At 39.5% G+C, this 19963-nt stretch overlaps 1 protein-coding gene and 1 pseudogene across 1 annotated transcript in view; both read right to left on the reverse strand.

Annotated features, from left to right (window-relative positions):
- Positions 1–16879, reverse strand: part of PJA2 (praja ring finger ubiquitin ligase 2) — a 72802-nt gene extending 55923 nt beyond the window's left edge. The window contains exon 1 of the mRNA XM_061424530.1: positions 16745–16879. The gene's annotated coding sequence lies outside the window, so the exon portion shown is untranslated. The remainder of the gene's footprint in view (positions 1–16744) is intronic.
- Positions 16880–19317: 2438 nt separating this feature from the next.
- Positions 19318–19469, reverse strand: LOC133252235 (U1 spliceosomal RNA; annotated as a pseudogene).
- Positions 19470–19963: the final 494 nt, after the last annotated feature.

Consider the following 19963-nt stretch of genomic DNA (forward strand, 5'->3'; position numbering starts at 1 on the left):
GACTTCTGTTCAAAACAAAATCATTTTTCCAACCTGTAAAGGGCACTGCTTTCTAAGAGGCCCATGTTGCTGTTAAGAAACTGTTCTGTCAGTTTATTTCTCATTCTTTTGTAAGTAAAGCAATTTTTCTTTATGGAATAACTAGGATCTTCTCTCAAGAAATGGTATTCTATATTTCACAAGGACCTTCTTTGGCCATTTAAAAAATTTCTATCACATAGCATAGTAGGGTTGCTTTAAAGACTTACATAAAATTTTCTCATTCTTTTTTCTTTCCTTATTTTCTCTGTATTTGGCCCACAGAGTTTAATTCTTTGTCTCTAAACTTTTCTTTCTCATTTTCAATGTACAAAATGATAGATTTCATGTACTTTTATATTTCTGGCTTTCTAATATTCTCTACAATAATTTTTCAGATTTCTTGTGTTTCTTGTTCCCTGCTTCTTCTATCATCATTGTCATTTTCAATAGTGGTTCTTGTCTTACAAATAAAATGTAAACTTGAATCTCTCTGTGGATATCAATTATCTCTATTTTATCTAGGCCAGCTGTTTAGATAAGTCCTGCTGCTGCTGCTAAGTCACTTCAGTCATGTCCGACTCTGTGCAACCCCATAGACAGCAGCCCACCAGGCTCCCCTGTCCCTGGGATTCTCCAGGCAAGAACACTGGAGTGGGTTGCCATTGCCTTCTCCAATGCATGAAAGTGAAAAGTGAAAGGGAAGTCACTCAGTCATGTCCGACTCACCAACCCCATGGACTGAAGCCTACCAGGCTCCTCCATCCATGGGATTCTCCAGGCAAGAGTACTGGAGTGGGTTGCCATTTCCTTCTCCAATGCATGAAAGTGAAAAGTGAAAGGGAAGTCACTCAGTCGCAACTCCATGGACTGCAGCCCACCAGGCTCCTCCATCCATGGGATTTTCCAGGCAAGAGTACTGGAGTGGGTTGCCATTGCCTTCTCCCATAGATAAGTCCTACAACAGGGCTACTCATTCCTATCTCTGAAGTATGAAAGAGAAAAGAAAACAGAACAGAAGATGAACAATAAAAACCATAGTTATACGTCAAGATTAAAACAACTAATTCATCAGTGGCAGATTTGTATGTAAAGTTTATTGGGAACATTTGGTCTCTCGAGTTTTCTCTAAAGAAATGTTTCCTTTGCTAGTACTATTCATCTAATAATAACATATGATTCCTCTCTACTTGTGACAATCATTCATTTCAAATTCTTAAGAGTGTTCACATACTTCTTCCTAACTGCAAAAACAAAACAAAAAAACTATACAAATGTGCTGTTGTCTAAGAATTAAAGGAATTAATCAGGGAAGTATTAATTCTAGATCTTCCAATTATTGACTTAGGTGTCATCATTTTACCCCTTAACTAGGATAATATGCCAGCAGTTCTAGATAGGTAATGGGAACAATCTTCAAAAGAATACAAGGGAAAGCCTGAATATGGGCTCTACCCTCCCACGGCAGAGCTGAAAGAGTGAATTTAAAGACAAAGGCCTTGCTTTAAGTGTGTTATGTCTATTAAATGAACTGTGTCGGTATACTAACATAATGATGCATATTTAAACAGCTGTCAATGAAGGGATGAATGAATGCATGACAATCCCCTTTCTCTGATGGAAATACGGAAATATAGTTAAAAGAGACTAAGACTTGGGAATACTTAGATTCAAGTTCCAACTCACACACATTAAATGAAAGCTAGTAGTAGAAGTAATTCAGAAAACTAAAAATCTAAAATAGTAATAAAGCAAAAGACTTAAGCAAACAGAATAATGCGTGCTCATACCTAAATGAACACAATATACACTGAAGTTGAATACACACATACCAAGCTACACCTTGAACTGCCTTCAGAATCAGTTCTCCTCTACATGGCAACTCCACTCCTACACATGGCAACTCTGTCCAGAATCCCATGGACAGAGAAGCCTGAAAGGCTATAGTCCATGGGGTCAGAAAGAGCCGGACACAAATGAAGTGACTTAGCATGCATGCATGCACGCACACACCACTGAGTAGTCAACTAATACTCCAGCCTGTATAATATTCAAAGTTCACATTTATTACTATTATTTTTGTAATGTAGGCTACTCATTTGTGCAATATCACCATACCTGTTAGAATAATGTAGTGGTTTTACAGCGTGTCCACAAATCCTCTGATACTTCTTAAAAAAGCAGAACCTAATTTGTTCCCATTAAGTGTGGGCTATACTCAGTAACTTGTTTCTAATGAAGACAAAGTGATAGAAGTGACTATGTGATGTTCAAGACTCAGGCCCAAGATACTGTGGCTTCCTCCTCACTCTCTCGGCTCACTCTCTCTCAGAGAAGCTGGCTGCTGTACCGTAAGATCACTCAGTAGTCCTACAGAATGGCCCACGTGATGAGGAACTGGCAGTTTCTGCCAAAAGGCAGAAGAAACCAAGGTCTTCTGGAAATAGCCATGAGAATAAACCATCTAGGAAGCAGATTCTTCAGCCTCATTCAAGGCTTTTTATGACTGCAGCTCCATCTTGATTGTAACCCTCATGAGGCCTTGAGCCAAAACCATCCAGTCAGGCTGTTCCTGAGTGTCTGACCCACAGAAACTATGATATAATACACATCCTGGGCTGTCAGGTCTATTACTGCACAAAACTATCCTGTATTAGATAATAAATACAACCAATTTAAATTACCTGTGTTTAGATTCTGAAGTTATGCGTCCATCTACCACCATAAAGATTCTCTAATACCAGCTCACAAAAGTGCATTTTCTCCCTGTAAGAGACCTACTTATTCTCAACCTGGGAGGCACCATGTTGGGGATGACAGTGTAAAATGAATTACATGCGTCATTCACTTGTTGACAATGTCTGCACTGCTGCTTAGCACCTACACTCTGCATTTTTTCATGTGTCTGATAGCCATCTGTATGTCTTCTTTGGAAAAACATCTTAGTATTTGCTATTGAGTTGCATGAATTATTTATACATTTTGAATATTAACCCCTTATCGAATACATGATTTGCAAATATTTTCTCCTATTCAATAGATTGCCTAGAAATAATCTACTTTCAAAGTGTCCTTTTAGAAACAAAAAAGTTAATTAAGGGGGTGGGCAAAATGGGTGAAGGGGGTCACGTATATGGTAATGAATGGTAACTAGACTTTTGGTCACGATCACTTTGAGAAATGACTCTCTGCGACCCCATGAACCGAAGCCCACCCGGCTCCTCTGTCCATGGGATTCTCTAGACAATACTGGAGTGGGTTGCCATGCCCTCCTCCAGGAGACCTTCCCAACCTAGGGATCGAATCCAGGTCTTCCTCATTACAGGCAGATTCTTTACTGCCTGAGCCACCAGGGAAGCCCATTCATTAGACTGCCTAGAAATAATCTACTTTTAAAGTGTCCTTTTAGAAACAGAAAAGCTAATTAAGGGGCTAGGCACAAGGGGTGAAAGGGGTCAAGTAAATGATGATGAATGGTAACCAGACTTCTGGTGATGATCACTTTGTAATGAACACAAATGTTGAATCACAATGTTGAACACCTAAAGCTCAGATAACATTATATATTAAAAAAAAAAAAAAGAACAAAACAAACAATAGTTCAGAAACAAATACAGCTTGATCCAACTATTTTAAGGGGGGGAAGTCTTAATTACTCTTCCAAGCTCACTGAAATATTTATTTTGTATTCTCCCATATTTAGCTTTACATATATCAAAGTGCCCTAGAAATGGTTTTTAAAATTTCTCTTAAAACAAACTTTTATAATTACCTAGCCCATATTTCCTTTCAGTAAAATAATTTTTTAGTCACACAAAGCTTTGTAATTATTACCACACTTAAGCCATAAATTCAAAAATAAAAACTCCATGACAAAATAGGTTTATGACAAACGCTGACAAATGCCACCAGAAAGCAGCTTCACATATGCTGGAACCAATTGCATTTAAACCTAGCTTCCTAACATTACCTCATCCTTCCATTTTCAGTGGCTAAGGCAAAGTAAATATCCCAAGAGATTACTAAAGAATCCACTATTAGCAACTTAAGCTTATACTTTAATTATATCTGACACTTATATATTATTTTTAATGTATCTCTAGATTTTTCATGTTTTCTATCAACAAGCACAAATGATTGCTTATATGTATTTACAACTGCAAAATATTCAGTACATCTAACTAGTATACACACAATAAATGAGGAGTAAAGTGGTATTAATTCCATATATCACTAAGCAACTGGAAATATTACTACAACTAATTGTAGTAAATCAAGCAACCAACCACAGACTTAAAGCTACAGGCTGCTACACAAGAGATCAAATTGCCAACATATGCTGGATCATAGAAAAAGCAAGGAATTCCACAAAAAGATGTACTTCTGCTTCGTTGATTAGGCTAAAGGTTTTATCTGTGTGGATCACAACAAATTGTGGAAAATTCTTAATGAGATGGGAATACCAGACCACATTACCTGCCTCCTAAGAAACCTGTATGCAGGACAAGAAGCAATAGTCAGAACTGAACAAGGACAATGAACTGGTTCAAAATTCGTAAAGAAGTATATCAAAGCTGTATACTGTCACTCTGCTCATTTAACATATTTGCAGAGTACATCGTGTGAAATGCCCGGCTAGATGAAGCACAAGCTGGAATCAAGACTGTGGGAAGAAATGTCAATAACCTCAGATATGCAGATGACACCACCCTTATGGCAGAAAGCAAAGAGGAACTAAAAAGCCTCTTGATGAAGGTGAAAAAAGAGAGTGAAAAAGCTGGCTTAAAACTCAACATTCAGAAAACTAAGATCTTGGCATCCGGTCCCATCACTTCACAGCAAATAGATGGGGAAAACGTAGAAACAGTCTCAGATTTCATTTTCTTGATCTCCAAAGTCACTGCAGATGGTGACTGCAGCCACCAAATTAAAAGACACTTGCTTTTTGGAAGAAAAGTTATGACAAACCTAGACAGTGTATTAAAAAGCAGAGACATCACTTTGCTGACAAAGGTCTGTATAGTTAAAGGTATGGTTTTTCTAGTAGTCACGTATGGATGTGAGACTTGGACCATAAAGAAGGCTGAGCACCAAAGAATTCATGCTTTTCAACTGTGGTGCTGGAGAAGACTCTTGAGAGTAGCTTGGACAACAGGGAGATCAAACCAGTCAATTCTAAAGGAAATCAACCCTGAATATTCATTAGAAGGAATGGTGCTGAAGTTGAAGCTCCAATACTTTGGCCACCTGATGAGAAAAGCTGACTCACTGGGAAAGACCCTGATGCTGGCAAAGACCCTGATGCTGGCAAAGACTGAGGGTAAGAGGAGAAGGGATGAAGAATGAAATGGACAGGAGTTTGACTTGATGGACATGAGTTTGAGCAAACTCAGGGAGATAGTAAAGGACAGGGAAGCTTGGCGTGCTACAGTCCATGGGCTAGCAAAAGTCAGACATGACTAAGTGAATGACCACCACCACCGTAAGAAAACTTCCAAGGTATGACTAGCAAACTCTGCAAATGAACAACTTTAGAAACGATAATAATACCTAAATCAGAGAGAAATTTTAAGGGACAGCTGTTAAAACTTCTGAGATGAAACGGGTTTGTTATTCCTAGTAACAAGAGATAAGACAGAAGGCTATACTTGATTATCTACTACTCTTCCCTTACCTATTACTCTTCTCTTAACTACTACTCTTCTCTGAAGATAGTTTTGCAAACTATTGTAAAAAAGGAACAATACGTTGAGCACTGGTACAGTGAAAATTACATTACAAAATGTAACTCAAACATAACACAAAAAACTATTTTCAAATTCTGTTCTGGCAAAGCTTGTATCTCACCAAGTTTTTATAAACTTCTCATTCTGTTAAAGAAAAGTCTTGTAAAAAAAGATTTTTTAAGACTAACAATAGCAATCTTTGAGGAAAGAAGTGAAATACAACTCTCAACACACTAGAACAATAATTTCTGTGGTTTACCTTAAAGTATAATTGGCTAAGGCAGGAAAAGATTAGAGTCAAAGAAAAGCGAGATGAAAGAATAAAATATTAATTCATTTAAAAGAGATGAAGAATATTCCTCAAATTTACCTCTCATTTAGATAGGAAGATCTCTGATTCAAGTGTCACAAATAAGATTTCTGCTCAACCGACCCTCCTTTGAGATACACAAATTAATCAGCTTTAAGCAGAAAAGTTGGGAAGAACATAACATTGTAAATGAACTACACCTCAATTAAAAAAAAAAAAAAGCTGTAGAGATTTATTTTCATGTCAATAAACCAGAAAAAGGAAAAACCAGGATACAGAAAACAAAGAAAATAAAAAATTCAATGTTATGCATACCAAAAGGTAACAAATGTCATTTGATGCTAAAAAACACAAAATATGCTCAGAATAATGTATCTGTGATAGATCCTGAGATGTGTGCACTATCAAAAAAAAAAAGGGAAACGTGAGTGAAGGTTGAGGAGATACAAAAACCTAGCAAGGCAAAATGCTGAAGCAAGATGGTATGTACATGGGGGTTCCTTGTACTCTACAGACATGTTTGGAAATTTCCATGATGAAAACTTTGACATTATTTCCCTTTTCTTTGCAATCATTTATTGAAGAATTGTTCACATACAAAACTCTTAAGCATACATTACAATCCAAATAATTTTTACATATATATCTAGCTACTCACCTAAATAAAAATTATTTATCATCACTTCAGAGGGTTTTCTCTCATCCCTGCTAAGACACTGACTCCTCTCAACCCAAAGGCAACCACTCTCCTGACTTCCATTACCCCAGTTAAGTTTTTCAGATTTTAAACTTCCTGGAAGTGGAATCATACATCATAAACTCTTCTGTGTCTATTTACTTTTGTTTGACACAATGTTTCTGAGATTCATTCACGCTGTTATAAACATCTTTGTATGGACTTTTTTTTTTCAACTTTTCTTGAGTATCCATGACCTGGAATTACTGGGTAACAGTACAGAGGTACATTTGGCTAGAACAGATCCTGACGGCTTGGTAAAGCAGCTGAAACGACTTACATTCCCACCAGCAATATGTAAGAGTGTTGTTTCATATCCTTGGCAACACTTGATATTGATTCATATCCTTGGCAACACCTGATATTGTCAGTCTCTAATTTCAGCCATTTGGTGGGGGTGTGATGGGATGGTGCCTCATTGTGACATTCCCTGATGAGTAATAATGTAGAGTACTTTTACCTACGCACACTGACCTTTTGGATATCTTCTGTGAAGAACCTGCCTGCTTTCTTGCAAATTTTAAAAAGTGTGTTGCTTGCCTTTTTCTATTTTTAAGAGTTATACTTTCTGGATACAAGTCTTTCACCAGATTTACTTAATGTGAGTATATTCTTGTAGTCTGTGGCTTGCCTGTTCTCTTTAATGACATCTTCATGAATAGAAATTCATAACTTAGTGTAGTCTAATTTACCAACTTTGTTTTATTTAAGAAATTTTTGTCTAATCCAAGGTGATGAAGACATTCTAGGTTTGCTTCTAGAACCTTGATAATTCTAGGTTATACAGATCCAACTCATATGAATACAGTATCAGGTAGAAATCAAGGTTCATTTTCCCCCCAAATATTCAATATCCAATTTACCTAACACAATTTATTAAACATGTTTCTTAACTTCAGTGGAGCTTTTGTCATAATCCAAGATACTACATATGTGAAGGTTCCACTTCTAGACACTCACAGTCCTCCACTGGTCTTTCTGTCCATCTTCTTCAAATATAATACTATTTTAATTACTCTAACTTTATACCAAGTCTTGAGACATTTACATTTTGATATAAATTTTGCAATCCATTTCATCATAATTTTTAAATTCTGGGATTTTAAGTGAAATCATATTGAACCTATAGCTCAACTTGGAGGAAACTGACATTTTAACAATAGTGAGTTCCTATTATATAAAGATGAAGTATTTCTCCACATACTTAGGTATTTTAAAATGTCTCCCAGCACTGTTTTATAATTTTCAGTGTAGAAGTTTTGCCAAAGTTTTTATTAGATTTATTCTTAGGTATCTTACATATTCTGATGCTTTGCTAAAAGTACTTTTCTAATTTTATTTTATACTTTTTGGTTGCTAGTACACCACTTACATTTTTGCAAGTTGTCTTTGTACCCTTGTATCTTTTTAAATTCACATATTCTAAAACTTTACTGGCAAACACTTTAAAATTTTTTTTCCATTTTTTTTTAATTAACCTTTTCTAACCTGAGGGCACTGGTTAGGATTCCAATGTAGTTAAATAGAGAAAAAGATAGGGGACATGAAACAAGGTTTTTCACTGAGTATTGTATCAGCTGTAACATTTTGTTGTTGCTGATACCATACAGAAAATTAACACTGTTTTCTTCTATTCCTAAATTGATAAGGATATGCAAACTGTATCAGTGAGAAAATGCTACTGGACAAGTAGCACTAATGAATTCTTCAATCTGTAAAGAAACATAGTATCCCTGAAGTGCAATGAAGCAGAACACAATAAAACCTTAAGTATGCCTGTATATAGAGCGCTCTCAGAGCACTGCTTCAGTTGCACTCAACAAGCTCGGATGTAATTTTTTTGTTATTTTTCAGATAAAAAATGTTTTCTAATTTTCATCGTGACTTCATTTTGATTCATGGGCTATTTAAAAATGTCTTGGTTAATTTTCAAACATTTGGAGCCTGCTGCTGCTGCTAAGTTGCTTCAGTCGTGTCTGACTCTGTACGACCTCATAGATGGCAGCCCGCCAGGCTCCTCCATCCCTGGGATTCTCCCGGCAAGAACACTGGAGTGGGTTGCCATTTCCTTCTCCAATGCATGCATGCATGCTAAGTCACTTCAGTTGTGCCCAACTCTGTGCGACCCCATGGACCTAGCTAGTTACTTTTATGTTGCTGTTGTTGTTCAGCCACTTTTTACTTTTGTATTATGTGCGTCTTTAAAGTGTTTAATTGCTAAGTCATGTCCAACTCCTTTGCAACTCCATGGACTGTATGTAGCCTGCCAGGCTCCTCTGTCTAAGGGATTTCCCAGGCAAGACTGAATTGTAGTTAATTCCACAGGGTTCAAAGAACATGTACTATATAATTTCCATCCTGTGAAATTTGACAATACTTTTTAAGGACCACAATATTTTGACAAATGTCCCATATGTGCTTGAAAAGAAAAGCATAGCCTTCAGTTGTTAGATAAAATGTTCTATTAATGTCAATTATATCATGATGATTAATCATGTCACTCAAATTTCCTATTTCCTTACTGACATTTTCATATATTTGTTCTATCAGTTATACCATATGTATATTTAAAATCTCCAGTTATGAATGCATACCTATCTTTACTAATTATATTAACTTCTATATTCAGAGGCTATGTTATCAGATACACATACACTTAGGATTATTATATTGTCTTGATGAATTGACCTACTTATTATGGTATTTTCCTGTTTATTTCTTGTAATATTTCTTCCTTTATGTCTATTTTGAATAATATTACAACTAATGCAGGCATATCAGTTTACTTTTGTAAAGTAAAGAGTACTTGCAAACAATACTTCAGTTCAGTCGCTCAGTCGTCATGACTCTTTGCGACCCCATGAATCGCAGCACGCCAGGCCTCCCTGTCCATCATCAACTCCCGGAGTTCACTCAGACTCACGTCCATCGAGTCAGTGATGCCATCCAGCCATCTCATCCTCTGTCGTCCCCTTCTCCTCCTGCCCCCAATCCCTCTCAGCATCAGAGTCTTTTCCAATGAGTCAACTCTTCGCATGAGGTGGCCAAAGTACTGGATACTTACTCAGTCTTTTTATCTTCATATTATGGGTGTCTTCAAAGTGTTTTTTTAAATAAATGCCTTTGAAAGTTTTTTAATCATGCAATCACTAATCGAAAAAAAGAACAGCACTATCAATATCAGAAAAGTAGTCTGCAGAAGAAATATTACTAGAGATAAACAAGGATACTACATAATGATAAAGGGGTCAATTCACCAAGAAGATATAACACTCCTAAACAAATATGTACCTAAGAACAGAGATTCAAAACATATGAAGTAAGAACAGTTGGAAGATGAAGCAGAAATAGACAAATCCACAATTACACTTAAAGGCTTCAACTTTTCTTGCAATGACCAACAAAAACAAGTAGACAAAACCTCAGTAAGGAAAGAGAAAACCTAACAAGCATCACAAGTCAACTTGACCTAACAATTACAGAATATTTAATACAAATGATTAATTTAGTATTTAAAATGGAATGCAGACTTTATAGAATATCCTGCCCCAAAGCAGCATGACATACATTATTTTGAATTGCACAGACATTTACCAAGACTGACCATATTCTGCTTTATAAAACTTCAAAGAAGTCAAACAAAATTATACAAAGTATGTTTTCCATCTACAATAAAATTAAGCATAGAAATCAGTTACAGAAAGAGATGGGCAAAAATCACCAAATGATTGGGAATTAAACAATACACATCTAAATAACCCATGGGTCAATGTGAAAGTCACAAAAGAAGTCAGAAAATATCAACATAAAAATATGTGAGACCATGTGATGTAGTACTTAGAAGGAAAAGAAGAAAGGTCTCAAATCAACAGCCTTTTAAGCTTACACCTGAAAAAACTGAGTGGATTTAAATCCAAAGCACTTAAGCAACAGTAAAGAGTTAAAGTCAGTGTAACTCAAAACTTTTTTTAAAGTAATAAAATAATAAGCTGGATCTTTAGAAAAGTTAACACAATTGATAAACCTGGAAATGAACTAATAAAGACAAGAGAGAGGTCACACTGACAACATCTGGAATAAAAGAAAAGACATCACTACGGATGCCATAGCTATTAAAGGACAATAAGAAACAACTTCATGGCAATTAATAAAGAGACAAATTCCCTGAAATGCACAAACTACTAAAACTCATATATTAGGTGACTCACATAGTCAAAGACTGACAATGTTTTTAAGACAAAATTAGGATATCCTTACCATCCTATACCTATTAAGGTAACTAAATCCATCTCTGTTCAACAAAGAAACCTAGGCCCAGATAAGTTAGCTTGCAAACTCTGATAAACATTTATGAAAGAAATAGTAATCCTATCTAAAATTTTTCAGGAAATACAGAGGAAGAAACACTTAAGTCTATGAGACCAGCATTATCCTGGTACAAAAATATTACACAAAAAGGTATCTTTCATGGACACAGATACAAAAAAATACTCAACAAATATTAGCAAATCTAACCTACTAACTTATGAAAATGATAATACATCATAACCAAGTGAGGCATATCTAGAGAATGCAAGGTTGACTCAACATTTGAAAATAAATCAATGTAATTCATCTTATTAACACACCAAGGAAGATAAATCAGAAGATCATCCAAACAAATAACACTTAAAACATCTGAGCACACTCAATGTCCAATCATGATTAAAAAATTCTCATCTAAGAACAGAATGGGGACATCCTTAACTTGATTAAAGGATTATTTTACTTAACTATAACATGTAGTACATAATAAAACCTGATAAAAGGCCTTAGTGGCCTTACTAATGAAAGACTGAAAGATTTCTTTCCCTAGGATTACAAATAAGACAAAGATACCTGTTCTCACCACTCCTATTCAACATCATACTGGAGGTCCTAGTCGGGGCAATAAGGGGAAAAAAGGTACAGTGGAGGTGGCTACATACAAATTGAAAACAAAAGAAACAAAAATGCTTTGTATTCACAAATGATGCGAACTTTCTACATGAGAAAATCCACAAGAATCCACAAAGGAAAAAAAGTTATTAGAACAGGTGAGTTTAGCAAGGTTGCGAGGTTCAAGATCAGTATACAAAATCAACTGTATTTCTACATACTGTCAGTGAACAACTGGACATGGAAACTTTGGAATATTATCATTTACAATATTATCAGAAGTGATGAAATACCTGGATATAAATCTGACAAGAGCAACAACTTCTGTATTGCAACCATAAAATATTAATGAAGGAAAATGAAGACCTTTGATTAAAACCAGAGATAGCTCATGTGCTTACACGATTATTCAATATTAAGATGTCAATTCTTATCAAATTGATCAATGTATTCAATGTAATATCCCCTGAGTATTTTTTGTAGAAACCAACAAGTTACTTCTAAAAAATTTTACAGAAAAGCAAAAGGAACTAAAATATCCAGAATGATTTTGGAAAATAAAGTTGAAGAACTTACACTATCTGATTTTAAAACTTATTATAAAGCAACAATTATCATGAATGACAAAGTGGCACTGGCAAAACGAAAGATAACAGAGATCAAGGGGATAGTCCAGAAACACACTCACATACATGGTCAAACTGACTTGACTAAGTGGTGCTGGAACTGGGAGCATAAACTTAATCCTTATTTCACACCATATACAAAAATAACTCAAAACAGACTGCTACCCCTCGACATAAAAACAGTAACATTTGAAGAAGAAAATGTAAGGGAAAATATGCCTGACTTTGTACTGAGCAAACTTAGAACACAGAAACACAAATTATAAAAGGAAAAATTGATGAAATGAATTTAATCAAAATTAAAAGCTCCTCTGGGCCAACTGAAAGGTAAGCTTTAGATTGCACTGAGTATGTATGCATCTGTCCAGGTCAAAGGACTTCTACAGAAAACCGTATAAAGAATTCCTCCAACTCAGTAAGACAAGCAACTCAGTGTTTAAAAACAGCAAAATATCTGAACACATACTTTACAAAGGAAGACATACAAATGATCCATAATAAATGATAAATTCTCAGCATCATTAGACATCACATAAATACAAATTTAAAATAGTGTCATATTACTACATACCCACAAGAAGGGCTAACATTAACTAAGTTTGATAAGAACATAGAGCAATTGGAACTGTAAAATGGGGGACAGTTTGACAGGTTCTTACAATTAAACATTCATTTACAAAACAACTCAACAAATCCATTTATAAGTATTTAACCAAGAGAAATGAAAATATATGTTCACACATTCATGAATGAATGTTCGTAGAGCTTTATTAATAAGAATCCCAAACTGGAGACAATCCAAATACCTATACATAGGTGAAATGGTCAATTATTGTGGTAAATCTATGCACCGTAAACTACTACTCAGCAACAAAAGCCATGAACCAGCTAAACATACAAACACATGGATTATCCTCAAAAACAACACAGTGAAAGAAAAAAACATGGACACAGAAGAATATACATTACATAATTTATTTATATAAAATTCTAGAACAAATGAAACCCATCTAGAGTGCGAAAAAGAGGACAAACTGTTTCCTAGAGCTGAGGGTAAAAGAGTGACTTACTGAAAAAGGGTAGAAGGTAAGTTTTGGGGATGAGAGAAATATTCAATATCTTGACTGTAGTAATGAAAATATTCTACTCTTGATTGTGGTAGTGGTGACATGACTGTATATACATCTGTCAAAACACACGGAGCCATACATTTTAAATCTATGTATTTTATTGTAAGTAAATTATCCTCAATAAAATTGATTCTGTAAAAAACAGCTCTTTTGGGAGAATACTAAGCAGGGAATACTGGTGATGCCCTATACAGATACTCAAAAGGTATCAAAAACATCAATAAAATTCAATACCCACTTATGATTTTTTAAAATATCATCAGAAGTTAAAAACAACAATAAAATCACTTGGAAAGTTAAGAATACAAGAAAATATTTTAACCTATTATACTCTCCATTTATCAGAAAGCTTCAGTAAACATCATAATTGATGCTAAAACATCAGATCCCCTTAAAGTCTAAAACACCACCAAGTTGTGAACTATCACTGCTATTATTTAACATTGTATAAAAATGTTACTAGCCAAAGTAATGAGAAAGAAATATGTATACCAGCCAAAGTAATGAGAAAGAAGTCAAAGTGTTAAGTCACTCAGTCCAGTCAGATTCTTTGTGACCCCAAGGACTGCAGCCCACCAGGCTCCCCTGTCCTTGGGGATTCTCCAGGCAAGAATACTGGAGTGGGTTGCCAGTCCCTTCTCCAGGGGATTGTCCCAACCCTGGGAACAAACCCGGTTCTCCTGCATTGCAGGCAGATTCTTCACGAGCTGAGCCACCAGGGAAGTCCTAATGTAATGAGGAAAACACAAAATTATAAAATTTAAAAGCCACAAAACTGTGAATATTTGCAGATAATCAGTTAAGTGGTTAGATACATGATAAGCAGAAAAAAATTCAAAAGCTTTGGTATAACTGGGGGGTGAGAAATAAATGTTACTTAAAGTTTCTATCCACCAGAGCTACCAAGATGGAATGCCATAGAGTTTTATGGAATAAAATTATAAAACTTTCCTTAAGCAAGATGTGAATTAAGAGACATGCTATACATATCTATCAGAGGGGAGAGATTCAGTATCACAAAGTACAATATGCTCCATATTAATCTAAAATTTCAATATAACCTCACTCAAAACACCTAAAGGATCTTTTATCTAATTTGCAAGTTGAGTCTAAAGTTCATTTGTAGAATGCATAAGATTAACTTGGAAAAGAGTACTAAGTAGGGAGAAATTTAATAGGTTATCAAAACTTAAATGCATACTGTTTTTAATCTAGCAATTCAATTTCTAGGAATACATGCTCCAGAAATAATCACATAAAGAGGAAGTTTGCTGAACAGCTGACTCTCAGAACGAAGGTAGAACTAGAAGGGGAAGTGGGAGATGCACTTTTTACCTTAGTCTTTCCATGCTGTTTGAAGTTCTAAAATTTAAGAAAATTTAAAGGATATTAATAAAAACAAGTAACTGTAAAACTTGGCTTCAAATAAAGCATTATTTGTGATTAGAAAAAGAAACTAACTTAAATGTCTTTCGGTAAGGGAACAGTTAAGTAAATTACAGCCCATTGAAATTATTTAAATATTATTTATCTTTTAAAAAGTACCAAGGGGACTTATAATTTACAAGGGAAGATGGCCAAGATACATAATTTGGCGAAAAAAGCAAGTGATATATCAAGGTGTTTAGTGTATTCCCACCAAACTCTCCCAACTTTACATGTATGCATATGTGTTTAAAAGTGTACGTTAGAAGACGTACAGTATTGTTAACTCTAGACACAGGAACGAGACTGGAGGATAAAAAGGAATGTTCACATTGTAGTTAATGGTTCATTTTCTGTATTGCTGAAATTTTACATCTAGTTTGCATGTTTGTAACTGAATTTTAAAAATTAAAATTTCATATAAAATAATAAATTCCAGAAGACATGGGGGGAAAAGTCCAAACGTTCGTTAAAAATCTTTTAAATGTTTATCTTCGTGTTTATTTACACACTCTGCAAATGATCTATGCTGCTGCTAAGTCGCTCCAGTCGTGTCCGACTCTGTGCGACCCTGTAGACGGCAGCCCACCAGCTCCCCCGTCCCTGGGATTCTCCAGGCAAGAACACTGGAGTGGGTTGCCATTTCCTCCTCCAATGCATGAAAGTGAAAAGTGAAAGTGAAGTCGCTCAGTCGTGTCCGACTCTTCGCGACCCCATGGACTGCAGCCCACCAGGCTCCTCCGTCCGTGGGAGTTTCCAGGCAAGAGTACTGGAGTGGGGTGCCACTGCCTTGGGGCTGCCAATGTAAATAAATTTAACTTACCAAACAAGTCATGATTAAAAAGACTATATTAGGCCTTTAAAAAAACAACTTTCCCGGAAGCAGCCGACTCAACGCAGTGCCTATGCGTCTGTTAGAAAAAAAAAGAGGAAAAAAAAAAAAAAAGGCCCGGAGAGAGGAGTCTTCTCAACAGCTCTTCCTCGCAGTCAAGAAGGCTGCCCCTCTCCCGTTCGCCTCGGTCCGAGCGGCGCTCAGCCCCTGGACGCGCGCAGAGCCGCCGACGAGCCGTCACCGCCGGGCCGGGCCGGGGCCAGCCCTGACCCACCGCGCTGACGGGGGCGCGGGGCTGCTTTCGGGGCGCGTGACGGCCGCGGCCTGGGCGGAGGTCTGCGCGCCCGAGCCTCGGGGACGACCGCGGGGCAGGGGACGACGGCCACGGCGGCTTTCGGGGGCGCGGAGCTGCCGCAGGCCCGCGGCGTCCGACGGCTCGGCTCTAACGGGGTGCTGACCGGGGTGGGGGGTCTCCAAGGGTGAGCGGGAGGGGTCTCCCCAGGGGTGGGTGAGCGAGGGTCTCCACACGGGGGGGGGGGCGGTCCACACGCGGTGAATGAATGGGGGACTGTGTGGGCTGAGCGGGGGTCTCCACACGGGGTGACTGAATGGGGTGAGCGGGGTTAACAGGGGTCTCCACACGGGGTGCGTGAGCGGGGTGACGGGGGTCTCCACACCGGGCGCGGGGGGCGGTGAGCGCGCCGGGGGAGACGCTCTCCTCACACAGCCGCGCTGACGGAGAAAGGCAGCGCTCGCGGGCCCAGCCGCCAAGGGCAGCGAGGGGGAGCGGCCTGCGGAGGCCCCGCGGCCGCCGCTGGAGGAACGGGCCCAGGCGGCGAAGACGGCCTCTCCCAGCCAGCGACCCCACCCACCATGGCCGGCGCGGCGGGCCGCGGACGGGCCCCGCTCGAGGGCCGGGACGGAGAGACGCCGGCGGCGGAGGCGGCAGCTTCCCGGCCGTGACCCTCGCACGCCAGACACCGGGACCAGCCTCATTTAAAGGAAAGGAAAGCAATCCCCTCACCGAGCTGAGAAGCGGCTCCGGAGCGAGGACGGCGCTCGGTCCTCCACCCGCCGCCGCCGCCGCCTTCTTCTCCGCCTCCGACTCCTCCCCCGCCCAACGCGCAGGAGCCGGCGGCGGCGGAAACACGGACGGCGGCGGCGCGCCCCGCCCCTTGCGCCGCGGCGCAGGCGAGGGCGGGGAGCGGGCAAGCCCCGCCCCCAAAGCGGGCTCGACCAATAGGCTTAATAGACCGCTGCGGGGGTAAGCCTCCTGCCCAATCGGAACCTGAGGAGTGGGCGCGCGTCAGTAGTTGGGACGTGGCGGAGAAGGGGAAAGCACTTGTCCTGTCTTTGCGCCCCGCTCCCCTGTTTCGGCAAGGGGGAGCCTCACCGATTGGCCCTACAGCGGAAGGACAAATCCCACCCCCGCCAAGCCCCGCCCCCTTTCCCTGCAGCACTGCGACGTTTGAGGGGGCGGGGCGCCGGGCCGGGCCGGGCCCGCAAGGCCTTCAGTGGGTTGAGCCGGGAGACAAGGGCGGGGTCTCAGGGGAAGGGACGCCGTGCGGAGATCTGGAGGACTGGCGCAGTTAGGCTTTGAGAAATGAAGGCGCAGCACGCGAGATGGAGGTGTCAAAATGAATCCTCAGTCAGTCCAGTCGCTCAGTCGTGTCCGACTCTTTGCGACCCCCTGGACTGCAGCACGCCAGGCTTCCCTGTCCATCACCAACACCCTAAGCTTGCTAGTCGGTGATGCCATCCAACCATCTCATCCTCTGTCGTCCCCTTCTCCCGCCTTCAATCTTTCCCAACATCAGGGTCTTTTCCAATGAGTCGGTTGTTCGCATCAGGTGGCCAAAGTATTGGAGTTTCAGCTTCAGCATCAGTCCTTCCAGTGAATATTCAGGACTGATGTCCTTTAGGATGGACTGGTTGGATCTCCTTGCTGCCCAACGGACTCTCAAGAGTCTTCTCCAGCACCACAGTTTCCAAAATCAATCCTAATTTGACTGTAGACCTAACTAACAAGATGAAGGTCTCCCGGCGTCATGGGTAGGCCGAGAGAAGATAGCAGGAGGAAGGGCAGCTCCCCGTCCCTGCCCACCTTGGCCTTCTCCCCTCCCACCCTGCAGTCCAGCAGGCAGTCGTCTGTCCCCTCATTTCTGATTCTCTTGGGGTGGGGGCGGGTCATATGGGGATGCCTGCGTTTCCTCTGTATAGCCATGGCCTGACCAGAGGCTTCCAGTTTGCACCTTGGGGCTGATGGGTTGTCAAGCTGGTAAGTATCAGGTCCCATCACTTGAAACCAAAATAAATACAACAGCTGTAGTCCTTGGACACCTTGCTTAATTTAAACATGGGTAACAGTTTAGTCAGTCGTGTCCCTGATGCTGAATTGTTTCTTCGCCCTGCACGTTTCCCCTTTTCATGCTGAACCTGTCTGCTTCTGTAATTACAGGCCCACTCTCCTCCCATCTTACCACGAGCCCCTTCACCCCCACCACACACATGCCCAATGCCCAGGATACATGTAGCTTATCACCTGCACCAAGAGTTAAGAGCCCCACTTCTCTTGCTGTCCCTGGCAACTGCAAAGTCTCCTGCCAGTGAACCCAGACTAATTTTTTTTTTGCTGTTGATGAAAATAAAATTATCCCAAATTTACTATAAAAGTTAGACTGTGAGAACTGGCTAGGCAGTTTGTGGAAAAAAACTCTCAGCCCACTGATGTAGTACATTTCTTACCAAGAAACCATTTCCTGCTTGATATTTCTCTGCTTCACAGGTGTTGCTCTTTCTCCATCCAAGTCTCTTCCTCTTTGAAGAACTGATACTTGAGTCACATTTCCCTTGTCTCCTTTTAGGATGTTGTATACTGATCCAATTGGATACACTAACCTGTTTGTTAGGGCAGGGTTTTCCAAATTTTAATCTCTTCCATATTGTATCTGTGTATACATTCACAGTAGTATTTATTTTCTTTAAATAAATCTGTTTTTCCTTCAATTTCTTTAAGAGGGAGACTTTGTAAATTACTGTAAATTGAAACCGTGTATCACCTCTCCCAAGTTGAAAGCAACTGAAGGAGAAGTGAACATAAAGCAAAGTTTTTAAAATCTGGGAATTAAAGAGCATTTTTTCTACTAAAGTCTCTAAGCCTAAAGCCTACTGCCTGTAAAAAACAGGTTACCAAGCACTAGAAACATTTTAAAAGCAAGCAGGGAAATGGCATTTTTATCATGATGTAATCAAAGGAGAGAAAAATAGAACCAAAATAGGAATCACTCTCTCACTATGTGAGTCTTTTTTTTTTAATCCTGCATGCATGTCCCAAGGCATCAGATTTGATCTGTGTTACTCTTTGAGAAACACTCCATGTATTCTAGAATCAAAAGGCTACACTCACTATATACTTGCTCCTGTGGAACTGTCATGGTGCCTCTGGGTTTGGCATTTAGCTTGTTGATGTGTTACAATGAGCATATATTGAGGATTAAGGTCTAGTCGAAATTGACTTATCTGACATCTTTGACCCATTTGGTTATAATCTATTTATGTTGTGTCCTTGGGCTATATTATTCTTTTTTTTTCCCCCTGGGGGGAAAGTTCCCCATTACCACAAATTATGCAGTCGAGTTTCCCACATTTAGGGAAATTGCAGGGGTCAGCGCATCTGGAGTGCAATGGATGAGCCTCACTTTGGAAAAACTACCTTTGTGATCATTGTATCTCCCCTGTTAGGTAAATATGGGCTATGTCATTTTTTCAAAGGTTGTGCCATGTCCCCTTCCCCCTATTTCAATACCTAGCATGTAGTAAGTACTAAATACTTATGTATTGTATTATATATATAGATATATAGATAGATATAGGTATATCAGTTCAGTTCAGTCACTTAGTGGTGTCTGACTCTTTGTGACCCCATGGACGGCAGCACGCCAGGCCTCCCTGTCCATGACCAACTCCTGGAACTTGCTCAAACTCATGTCCATCAAGTCAGTGATGCCATCCAACCATCTCATCCTCTATCGTCCCCTTCTCCTCCTGCCTTCAATCTTTCCCAGCATCAGGGTCTTTTCAAATCAGGTGGCCAAAGTATTGGAGTTTCAGCTTCAGCCTCAGTCCTTCCAGTGAATATTCAGGACTGATTTCCTTTAGGATGGACTGGTGGGATCTCCTTGCAGTCCAAGGGACACTCAAGAGTCTTCTTGAACACCTCAGTTCAGATATGTATTAATGATTT

This window comes from Bos javanicus, chromosome 7 (genome assembly GCF_032452875.1).
Source record: "Bos javanicus breed banteng chromosome 7, ARS-OSU_banteng_1.0, whole genome shotgun sequence".
In the NCBI taxonomy this organism is placed as follows: Eukaryota; Metazoa; Chordata; class Mammalia; order Artiodactyla; family Bovidae; genus Bos; species Bos javanicus.